Below are 12,794 nucleotides of genomic sequence, written 5' to 3'. Positions count from 1 at the left end.
CTGTCATTGTCCAGGAGAGGTTGTAGATCTCTGATGATGCGTTGTACTGTTTTAACTTGGGAGCTGTATGTGATGACTAGAGGTGTTCTGTTATTTTCTTTTTTGGGTCTGTCTTGCAGCAAGTTCTCTCTGGGTATCAGTCTGGCTCTGTTGATCTGTTGTCTAACTTCATCTGTTGGGTATTTTAGTTCTAAAAAGGTTTGCTGTAGATCTCTTAGGTGAGAGTCTCTGTCTGTAGAATTGGAACAGATGCGGCTGTAACGTAGTGCCTGGCTATATACAATGGACTGTTTGGTATGTTTGGGATGGTAGCTAGAGGCATGTAGATATGTTTGTCGGTCAGTTGGTTTACGGTATAAGGTGGTGTCTATGTGCCCATCCTGTATTTTTATAGTAGTGTCCAAAAAATGTATTTCTTGCATAGATTGATTCATTGTTAGGTTGATTGTGGGGTGAAAATCATTGAATTTCTGGTGGAAGGTGTCCAGGGTCTGTTGACCATGTGTCCAGATGATAAAAATATCGTCAATGTATCGCAGGTACAAGAGAGGTTTGAGTGGGTAGGAGTTTAGGAAACGTTGTTCTAAATCTGCCATGAAGATGTTGGCATACTGTGGGGCCATGCGGGTGCCCATTGCTGTGCCGCTGATCTGAAGGAACAGGTCATCACCGAATTTGAAGTTGTTGTGGGTAAGGACAAATTGGCAGAGTTTGGTGGCAAAGTCCGCTGTGGTTTTATCTGAAATGGTGTTCCTTATAGCTTGTAAACCATCGTTGTGTGGGACATCCCACGAAAGCTCATACCAAGAACTGACTTAGTTGGTCTTTAAGGTGCTACTGGAAGGAATTTGTTTTGTTTTGACTATGGCAGACCAACACGGCTACCTATCTGTCAGTGATAGATGATTGTCGTGAGAGCTGAGCACCCACTAAATATGCTAAGGTCAACAAGAGCTTCATATCCACTGGGCACTTTATCAGCAAGTGTAATTTTACTATCAAAAGGAGGTATCAATCCCAATAAGACTTAGGCTCCAAAGCAATGAGAGTTTCTAAATTATTTGTATAGAAACACAAAGATGGCTTGCTTAAGCCATGTAGTCTAAACTTGGAGCATCTGGCTTAGACCTCTTTACTGGTAGGGTTCACATGGTACTCCTAAAAGTAGAATTTTTCTATACATGTGACATGCAGTGCATACTGTAAAGTCAATGACTATATTCTTTGCTTAGAATGAACCGAGGACCTTGAAGTAGGAAGGGAGTGTTCGTTCAGGCTCACAGTCATGTCTCCAGTTTGTACTCCAAGCAGAAAGTACCGTACATTGTTCAGCATATTAAACCCAAGCAGCAGACGGCTGTCTCTGCCTTCTTGACCTGCCACCTCTAACCAAAACCTTCTTCCTTCTCTTCTTGGTATATGTTGAAATCTTTCATTGCAGAGAGAGAGAGAGAGAGAGAGAGAGAGAGAGAGAGAGAGAACTAGGTTTGCCACATAGTTTACCAGTTCTTCATCTTTACCTTCCATAGCCACCTTTCAATACTCTACACATCTATGTTAAATCTACTTTCCTCCTTCAAGGTCAGTGCTTTTACAAGATGGGAACTGAGTTTATTTTCACTCAGTCTGGCACAGAAATCTTCATTCTGTTTTCTCAATTTTCATTGTGTTCCCCACCCCCACCTTATGATGTAAATATTATCATATATACATATACACACAATATCAAGTGTAAGAATATAGAAAATATAAAAAACAAAACCTGCAATACCACACATAAAAATAATGGGAAATAAAAAGGGGAAAGGTCAATGTGGGGGGAATCTATTCTGAGGGACTGGATCCTCTGGAACAAATCTGGGGACATAAAGGAGCTTTGTGTGGGAGGAGTGGATGGGAAAGTTCCATTGCAAAAGTAGAAGTCAGCTTGCACTGTGCTGGACATCACCCAGTACAAATAGACAAACTTTATTTGCCAGAAGCAAATTTCTATATTTCTTAATATCTAAACTAATATCTAAACTGCATCCATTTTTCATTCAATTCAATTCACAAGTTTATTGTTCTAGCCAAAGGACCATGGCAAACTTGTATTAAGCAACAGTATTAATAAAATAATACAGAACATACATCTATAGTGTAAAAATCTGCAAAGACTTTGCCAAGTTGCTGAGCATTAAAACACAGTTTCCCTTGTGCATCTCTGACAGTTCCAATTCTAATCTTATTTGCCTTTTTAAAATCCAGTTTGCCAGTATTTATGGCAAAAGAGAGACGTTACCAGAGACACCAACAAAGACAAATACATCTTCAGATTAAACCTCTGAATCACCACAACAATTTAGTGATTTTATCTAATTCATTTTTCCTGATATATTTTTTCAGACAGTGCATAGAGGGCCCCACTGTGTGTCATGAAGCTATTATTGTCGCTGGAAAAAAAGCTGAACCATTCATTTCTGCCAGGGTGTGCTTGCTTGCTTGTGTAGACAACAGTTTCAGAAAGCAATCTCTTGGGTCTCTATATAAGGGTCAGGCTAACAGAATGAGTGATGTCTTCCACCAGGTTGACCACGCATACAAAGTCTTTCTGTACACTGGACCCTGTTGTAGTGGCCATCCAAGACTGCAGTTGGCATCACTTGGGAACGTAGTTCAATAAAAGCATTTCTTAAGGAAACTGGTGAGAGTTTGGTCAGATGACTATCTCTAAAATGCTCTGTTCTCAAGAGTGGTTGCTAAGGGGGAAATTTGGTGTTTTTACTTAGTTGTATGTCCTTTCTGGATATTATCCAGAAGAGCCAATTCCTTAGCTGACACTTATTCAAGGTCAAAGCAGAGCTCTTTATGAATAATGTTCTTCCCAGAATTTGTCTTCACTCTGCTCCATTACTGCTAGTCCTAATTCCTACACTGGTTTTTTTTTGTTGTTGTTGGTGGTGGTGGTGGTATATTCAGCTTTCTTGTTTTTGAGCAGACTCTCATATTCCAATCTACATTTGATCAAATTTTCTATGACTTCTTTTTTGGGGTTCTTATGCGAATCCCAAATTGCCTTAGCCAGAACATTCTTAGCCGCTTTGCATTGACTGTCAAAGCAACCAAGGTGTGTTGATTGTGTGTAGTTATTAATTGTACAAGTTATAAAATAGGGCCTGAGTTCTGTGACAATTTGCTGGAAGCCTTGGAGATTTGCTTATAAAAAATTGGTGCTTGTTTATCAGAGGATTACTATATAGTGTCTCTTAAATGTTGCTGCTCCATCTGTGAGACCATTTCAGCCTTTTCACACCCTTTATTTCTCCAAACATTCTTGAAGATTCACGTATTGGTATGCATTCTGATAAAACACACAGGGTCACTGACAGCTGTTCATTCTAACACTTCAAAAATGTTCACAAAAGTGAATAGTGAAGAAGAGACTATAATTGACAGCACTTTAACCATGTTTGTTCAAATAAGTATACTGACCCCCTTTGCTCCCTGGTCAGGTTCACATAGTGGAAGAGGACAAGCAGTAGGAAGAAAATAAACAAAGAACTTTCCTAACTGATTATCATTGGAGGTGAAGGGCTGTGACCTAGCTGAGTCTAGGAAAAAAGATTACTCTACGGTCTTAACCCCTTCATGCATTAACTAGAGCTGAACACGCTAACAGAAACTTACTCTGATTTCTGCTTATCTCTTCATCTCATCAGTTCTGTCAATTTAGACACTTCTACCACCTTCCATATTTTAAATGATTCTTTTAACATAGAAACAGAATGACTTCTCCATTTCTTAGCGGCCAACATTTTTGCAAGAACCAGCAAATTCAGATCCAGAACCTGTGGAGGGTGAAGCAAGAGGCCAAGAAACATTTAAGCACCACTTTTCCTGTTCACTTCTCCCCTGTAAACCCTTGCACATATTTCTTAAAGAGAAGCAGAGGGGAATCGAATGTAGAAGTGACAGTAATTTCACTAGGATAGTAAAAGCGGGTTGGTGGAGGAAGGTGATTTTCTGCAGGAAAATAGTTTAAGAGCTGATTTTTCTTTGTTTCCCTGCACCCACCTGTCTCCTCTGTCAAATTGCAGCCTGCTATTTCTCTTTTTTTAAAAAAAGCTATAAAAAGTATTGCAGAATGAATTTACTCATCATATGTGCCTCTGTCACAACTTTAGTCAGACTTCAACAGAGCCAGGTTTTGAGAAGCTGACAGTGTTTGGTGTAGTGGGATCTGCACAGGGCATAAGAGCAATGTCAACACCTGGAAGCATCTTCTCTCTCTCTTCTCCAACTGACTCTTCCTGAAGTCCCACCTCCCATTTCTCCCCCTCCAGTGTTTTCTTTCTGTGGATGTCTCTCCTGCAATTCATTACAGCACTTCAATGCAGCTCATCTCAGGGGCTTAATTTTCCCTTTGTGAACCGGAAGGCCACTATATTAAGCACCTCTGTACACAAACAATAGGGGCTCAAGTCACTCACCACAGTTACAGCTTCCCATTGAGGTGGCATTTAAAAGGCGACATCTGTGAATGAAAAGGAAGCACAGAGGTGGTCCAATTACATGTAGCTCTGCGAGTGTAAACACCTAGTTATGCAGCAGTGAGTCATTTAGGCAGTAACCTCATTCTGTCATGAATGTTAACATGCACCATTTCTCCAGATAAGACTGAGTGAACATCTAGCATGGCTTGGTTGGAAAAGATAAGAACCATTATTAACAGCTATATTTGCATACAATAGTCAAGTATGTGCCAAGGCAGAACAGGAGAGACAATGTAGAATGATAGTTAAAGTAGGACTGGGAAGGCCAAGGTTCAGATCTTCGTCATGAAGTTGTCTTGGGGGTGGGGGATGTAAGTCACTCCTTCTCTCAGCCAAACATGCTTCAGAGAATTATTGAGCAGTTAAAATTGTGAGCAAGGTGTGAGCTATTGACTCAGCCACCATCTTGTTGGAATGAAGGCAGGGTATGCATGTTAATAAAAAAGAATAACTCAAAAGGAAAAGGAAACAGGCTCCCCTTTGAGATAATTCAGTTGGGACAGGTGGAGACCCACAGCAAAATATTGCAGTGCATCTGTGCTTAGCCCAACCCCTAAAAGGAGTGCTCCTCTTCAGGGCTCCAAACAGCCTGGAGCAAGAGCTTTGTAGCGCCCAAAGAGGGAAGAGGTTTTTGGAGGGGAGGTGTGGGGAAAGGCAGGTGTTTCCCTTCATCTCACTTCCTGATATATGTGCATCCTTCTCACCCCAATATTACCAAACCACAAATATTCTAACCTGTTAGAGCAGCAGTGGGGAACCTTAGGCTTATGTGTCAAATACAGTGACGGGGTGAGCTCCCATTGCTCAGTCCCTGCTCTTGCCAACCTAGCAGTTCGAAAGCACGTCAAAGTACAAGTAGATAAATGGGTACCGCTCCAGTGGGAAGGTGAATAGCGTTTCCATGTGCTGCACTGGTTCGCCAGAAGTGGCTTAGCCATGCTGGCCACATGACCTGGAAGCTGTACACCGGCTCCCTCAGCCAATAAAGCAAGATGAGTGCCGCAACCCCAGAGTTGGCCACGACTGGACCTAATGGTCAGGGATCCCTTTACCTTTATCTTTTTATAGCCCTTGAAACATCTCTATGTGAGTCTTAGGACTCTCTCCAGTCCATATCCCCTTTCTGGCCCTGCTTCATGTGTTCTTTGCCTGTTTTTGCCTGTCTGGAATCAATTCTGCTGATGCCTGCCTCTTGCTTCTCTGAATGGAGGATAGAAGTGTGTTTGTGTGTGTGGAAACTAGCCTACTGTATATAAAGGGAAAATTTACATTTGTTGCCCCACCCACTTTGGTTCTAGCTCCACCTACAAACAGCATGTGGCCTCGGAAGTTCCCCGAAAAGGAATATGTCTTTTGAAAAAGATTAGCTGCTTGGGTTCTGGCTTTCTCGTTATCCTAGTCCCCGTTGCAATGCAACAATAAAGGACCTTCCAAAAGCAAGGAAGCAAACAAAGCAATGTGAGTTACAAACAGGACACAGAAATAAACAAATCAAGGATGGTGAAAAAAATTCTTGGTAATCACATGGCTCTACATAAGTATGTGTTTTCAAAGGGCATTTAATGTTTTCATTCTCTCTTGCCTATTAATAGACTTCACCAAAAACATTCTTTTTAATGTACTAAAAATATTCCACATCATTTAAAGCTGAGCTGTTCACAAACCCATCATTTTTCTGGTTTTGAGTAAAGTTTATTTAAGATTACATTGTACTAGCAGCCTTGGACCCAGCATTGCTTGGGAACCCTATGAAACCAAAATATCTGCACAGTTTTGAATACAGTGATTAAAATGAGTGCAGTTTTGAAAGATTCAAATTGGTGTCCACATATCCAAATATAGATGAAAACCTGCCTTTTGGTCTCAGAAACCGTCATGTAAATTTGGTTACAACATCTTAAGAGGTGTCCAAATACACAGCAAACAAACCACTTCCCAAAATATAGAAATAATTCATTTATTGTTTGCAGCTCCATTTGATGGATTGGACACTGCCACAGTCAGCTACTTGTAGCCCTGAATTTAATTTTATTGTCTTAACCAATAAATGCTATGTGAACACTCCTAAGTGTCTCCACTCACATCCCATAATGGTTACCATTGTTAATAAGAACTGGGACACTTGATCATGTAGAAAGTTCTGAGAAGACAGTGGAAACATTAACCAAATGAGCTAAGGTACCTGGATGTCTGAGGCAGAAATTCAGAATCCTTCCTCCTCCTTTAGGTGCAGATGAAATAACAGAGTTGACAGTTTTGTTGCCTTTTAATGTTAATCTGAAGGTCAAAATAAGATATCTCATTTATTACATATTTACATACGGCTTGATGGTAAGAAAAACAATCTGTAAGCAGTTATATAGCTTACTGTGCCTTGTAGTTAAATTGAGGCAGCCCCCTTAGGGAGAGTGCTTTTGCTCTCGGTTGTGCTTGCACACTTCCCATGGGTATGTGAGAATGACGAGCTGGACTAGATGGGTGTTTGGTCTGATCCTGCAGGGCTCATGTTCAAATGCTAGGGGGCAGGCAGAGCAGTAAAGTTCTGAAATGTGTGTGGTGTGTGGCCAGTTCTCTGCCTCCTAAACGAGCCTGACGGCTTCAGGTATAGTGGAGGATGCTGTCCAGTCACCAGTGCTGAAGTAATATTCAGCTACCAATTTAGTTGGCTTGGGGAGATAAAAGAGGGGATGCATCTTGTGCTTTGCCTCAGGCAGCAAAATGTGTTGGGCTGGCCCCAACACCAGCAGTAGATAATCTCTAGCAAAACCAGTTCATGAGATCTGGGAATCTCAAAAGACTGCCCTGAGAATATATTATCAACCATGAGAAAGATACTGCAATAAGGTATTTTTTTTTAGATTCCTCACCCCCCAAGTGTTCACCTAACAAAATATGCATTACTTGCAGCCACAATCCATTTCATATATATTGGGGGAAAGCGAAATATCTGAAACATAGAGTACCCATTCAGTACAATACGTTATTTCCTCAAACCCTTTTACCCCAAGCTGTTGCTCATCTTGGCTCATGTGAACCAAATAAATATATTTACTTTTGAGTAAAAATGCCCAGATATTACATGTTAAGCACTTATTTTGTAAGTACACTTTCTAGAGCTTCGAATCCATCGCTTTAGAGTTTCTGTGCCTTCCTCTTTATCTGGATAAAGTTTGGTGTTTGTTTTTTTACTCAAGTGAAATTTATTTTGCATAGCAGGTTCAGGATAACAAAGAATATGTTGAATTTAGCAGGAGCTTAATATGCACAGGGGATGACAGAGGGGCTGGTCTTTTGTCAATCATCCATCTTCCTTTTTTACTGATGCACCCTTTAGTAGCTCAAGAGAGCGTTCGGATCTCATTAGCACTTGATAATGAATATGAAATTTCCATTATCAAAGAAGATGAAATTGTAATTGCAAAGAAAAATAGTTTTCATTCTATTCCCCATCCTTTATTTCCAATTTCTCCAAACAGTATTGGTCTCCTCTCTATGCACTAAACTGGTACATATACTCCAGGTTTAATGACCAACACTGGTCACAAAGAGCCCATTCAAGAGCACAGTCCTAAGTATGTTTACTCAAAAGTCAGTGTCACTGCATTCAGTGGGGCATAAGCGGTTAATCAATTTGAAATCTCATTGATCTCAATGGGAGAGATATAACCACTGTACTTAACATCTGTTTGGTGCTAATGTGTTTCTGAAACAAAACTTGCGCTAGGTAGCACCTCTCATTCTGCACATTTTATTATGCAGAACAAAGTGTTGTGATTTACATGCCTCTACAATAAATTCCAGCCACCATGTCTTAATATAGTCACTGGGGAAAGCTGTCAAGAGTCCAGCAATTTTGTTCAAGAAGGTCAGCAAAAATGCACATCTAAGTAATGAAATTCTGCATGTAAATAACTTGACTTCTTTTGATGTGCACTATTTACAAAATCTGATAGCATTATACTTTTGTGTATAGTGGAATTTTGAAGTGGTGGTGTATTTTTCAAGGCTACTGTACACATTTGTAATATGGATGTTTGCACCAATAAATTGTTCTTTTAAGAAGGTGATTGCTATAATTTCATTTTTTTGAATGTGACTTTGATAAATTCAGAGATTTATTTATTAACTATAAAGGGGGGATGCTATGGTGCATAAACACTGGAGCCAGGATCCAAAAGGCCCACTACTTTCACCCATTCACCAGGTGTGTTTGTGCACATACCAATTTTCAAATGGCAACTCTTATATTTCATAGAATGCAATTTCAGAGGTGTCTTTGGAAGGAGCTACTCCAAGAAGACGAAAACTGGAAATATACACAGCAGTGTATGGCTTTTGGTGTCCGAGTCAAGATAACAAGCTTTTTGGTGCTAGTATATGTGGAGACATACAAACAGATGCCACCATGAAGCCAAAGAAGTTGACAAATTCTTTAGGAAGTAATTAGCCAGCACCAGGCATCCTATTGGGAAGACCCAGTTTTCTGAGTGCATGTTCTGGAAGTTGGGTAATAGGGGCAGTACAGGATTCCTACTGGTATACCGACCTCCCCGCTGCAATAAGGATTCCCTGCCCAAGCTGCTTCAGGCTGTGGCCGATGTCCTCTTGGAGACACCTAGTTTGGTTGTCCTAGGGGATTTTAACATCCATGCTGACACCACCTTACAAGGGGTCGCTTGGGACATTGTGGAAAGCGTGGCCTCCATGGGCCTGTCCCTGAATAAGTTTGGCCCAACTCATAGCCATGGACATGCCTTAGGCCTGGTGTTCAACTCTATGGATGTGGGTGATCTGAAACTAAATAAAAGTGAAACAAAAGAAGTGCCATGGTCAGATCACTTCCTGGTGCAACTGAACTTCTCCACAACCCTTCCCCTCTGCAGGGAAGTGAGACCAATTTGGATGATACGCCCCTACCACTTAATGGAACCAAATGGTTTCCAGAGAGTAGTAGGGGATGTTTTATCCCATGTTGATGGCCTTTCAGTTGATTCCCTGGTGGCCCTCTGGAATGCGGAGCTAACCAGGGCTATTAACTGTCTGGCTCTGAAGCACCCTCTCCAATTGCATGGAGCCTGGATGGCCCTGTGGATTTCCCCAGAGCTGAGGGTGATGAAACATAGCTGAGACGGCTAAAGCACCGATGAAGGAAAACTCATTCTGAATTGGACCGAACACAGAATAAGAGCTCAACATCGAGCCTAGCAAGTGGCGAAAGTGACAGTGAAGAGGACCTAAAGGATCTTCATTGGCTCCCAGTGCATTTCTGAGCACAATTCAAAGTGTTGGTGCTGACCTTTAAAACCCTAAATAGCCTCAACCCAACATACCTGAAGGAGCATCTCCTCCCCCATCGTTCAACCCTAACACTTACATTCGCCTTCAGGCGTCTTCTGCTGGTTCCCTCACTGCGAGAAGCAAGGTTATAAGGAACCAGGCAGAGGGCGTTCTCGGTAGTGGCACCCTCCCTGTGAAACACCCTCCCTTTAGATGTCAAGGAAATAAACAATTATCTGTTAGAAGAAATCTGAAGGCAGCCCTGTATCGGGAAGTTTTTAACGTTGTTAGTATGTTCCGATATATGCTGTGAGCTGCCCAGAGTGGCTGGGGAAACCCAGCCAGATGGGTGGGGCATAATCATCAGCATCATCACTATCTACCACTTCTGTATTTCAAATTCTTGGCAAGAATATGAAAGACATTGAATTAAATTTTCTGCTGATGTACATTAGCCCAGCTTCACAGAGTGATTTTTCCTTTGCTAGCCTCTGATTCAGTTTCTACAAAACATTTAGAAAGACAGGAGGATCACCCTACTTACATAGCCCAGTAAGGGCTAAGTCTTTCATCACAAATGACAGGCTCATTCCACTACAAAATCTGACCTAGAACAAAGAGGAAATGTCAGTTTAAACTAATGGGATTTGGAAGAGGAGCCCTACAGTTTTCATCCTCTTAAGTGTTCAAAATGCTCTTCTCTTAACAAGTGTGGAATTAACCTAGAAGGGTGGTGACGGTGAAGCAGTAAGATGAAGGTAAATTGCGCAGTGAGTGTATGTGTTTGTCAGAATGACGGACTTTTATGATACAAGTGCATGTGCACCCGCACCCATGGAAAATGAAATACATAAATGCTTGTAAGCCAAATGTACCTCATATAGGATTTGGAAAGTTACTGGATGTATGAAATCCCTTTAAGATCTTTTGCCAGCCTTACTAAAATTCTGCTGACTTCCTGCAGATTTCTTCATAACGTTGGTTATGAATCACCTCCATTAGCTTTGAATTTTACTTTGGACAAAATTTTGGTGCCAACTTTTTACTGACATTCCTAGCAATTTCTTGAAATAAATGTTGGCAATAACAGTTGCTAGAACTATATTGTGGTATTTTTTGGAATGTTACACTTTACCTGCATCTGCTGGTGTTGTCGCAGCTTTTAAGAGAGAAATCGGGAGCACAGAACTTCCTTTTAAAAAACGGAAGGGATCCTACGTGGCAAGGAAACAGCTGTAGTGCAAATGGGCATTGCAGCTGTCTGATTTCTCCAGCATAGCTAAACATCAGTACACAGCCATGTAGTTCACACAGGTGTGATGTACAAGACAAAGCCAATGCATAATTATTTATTTAAATGTTCTTGGGCAATGAACATCAAAAATCACCATTAAATGAGACAGGATAAAAGTATTATCAGTACATAACAATAGATATATTGCCTTCAATAAAGTGTTATATTGCTGATATCAGAGTAAACATTTTACCTCTTTTAAAAGGGATAGAAAGTATGTGTAAAGAGGTCAGGCAATTTTTCTGACCTCCTGAGAATCAATGGAGAATCAATTCCACAGCTGGAGACAAAAAATGTGAAAGAAACAGAAGGCAGGCAGGTTTTAAAAACAAATAACAAGCACCAGTTCCACAAATATCTGGATTACTTTAAAATTTGCTGTTCAGGAACCCTGAATATATTTCATAATATGAAGTAATGTAATCTGGTATCTTCTGCATTTTTTTATATAAAAAAGGAAATGTGGCATTGGTGATGTGTCAAGTAGGCAAGGCAGAACTGGATTGCCCATTCCTGGTATTCTCTACCTATTCTCTTTTGTAAGTGGCTTTCATGGATACTGTAGTTGACTATGGAATTTTATCTCTGTGTCGTTTCCATAGGAACATCCTCCTGAGGGACCAGAAGCCTGTTTTATTATTGATCACTGAAAGCTGCCTTATCAACCATTTTTGGTTATAGAGCAGCAGCAACTTACTCCTATAGAGGGTATGAACTGTGACTTTGCTTTAAATCACTCCACTGGTTGCTTTAAAAACAGATTTTTAAACATTGTTTCAGGATATCCAAACCTATCTGCGGAAAAGTCTGTGTGACTAGAGACATACTAGGTAACATTTACATGGGGCACTGATATGGCTAGTTGGGCTTCACTGTTACTCCACAGGAACTGGATTTTAGGAAGCCTGGTGGTGATGGGCAATATTCTTTCAAGGAAGTCTGTCCATTACTGATATTGTCACTGTAGAATCCCCAACACACTTTGAAATACTCTGAGGCAGAACAAAAAACGAACATACTATAATCTTTTCTACATCCTCATGTTGAAAAAATTGTAAGATAGATGAAGTGAAAGGTAACAGGCTCATCTGAGCCCATTCTTTAAAACCAGTTAGGTGCAACTTCATTACCAAACCAATGTACTTGACGCCAGAATTAATGAATGGCTCTGCAGGGTTAGCAACTTCTGTGATGCAATAACTACATTTGTAATTATTAGTTTTACGTCAACATCCCTCCTCTACCTTAAGTTTGCTTTACCCTTAAGCTGGCCCTTTGCACAGAGGTGGACAACACTTGCTCCTAGCGGATTTCCTTATTGAAAATGTTAACATCAAAAGCAGCTCATTTAATTGATGCAAAAGTGTGTGAAGGCACCAGCTAATCCAACAGGCAGAAAGAACATTTCTTCTCTTCCCTCAAAACATGTTTAGAAGTGTAGCACTAATCCACTTCCCTTTGTTTCACAATTTCTTCCATTTGGACTGTGACTTCTAGGCACAGGTCCAAGAGGTTTTATATTTTGTCCCACTTCCCCTGGGAAAACCCAGCTTGCCACTGTAGAAGAGGAGGAGTTTGGATTTGATATCCTGCTTTATCACTACTAGAAGGAGTCTCAAAGCGGCTAACATTCTCCTTTCCCTTCCTCCCCCACTGTATCACAAAAAACGTCAACTTGCAGAAAACCCAAT

Source organism: Podarcis erhardii, assembly GCF_964252035.2.
Source record: "Podarcis erhardii genome assembly, chromosome: 5".
NCBI classification, from domain to species: domain Eukaryota; kingdom Metazoa; phylum Chordata; class Lepidosauria; order Squamata; family Lacertidae; genus Podarcis; species Podarcis erhardii.
This window is presented reverse-complemented; position numbering follows the sequence as displayed.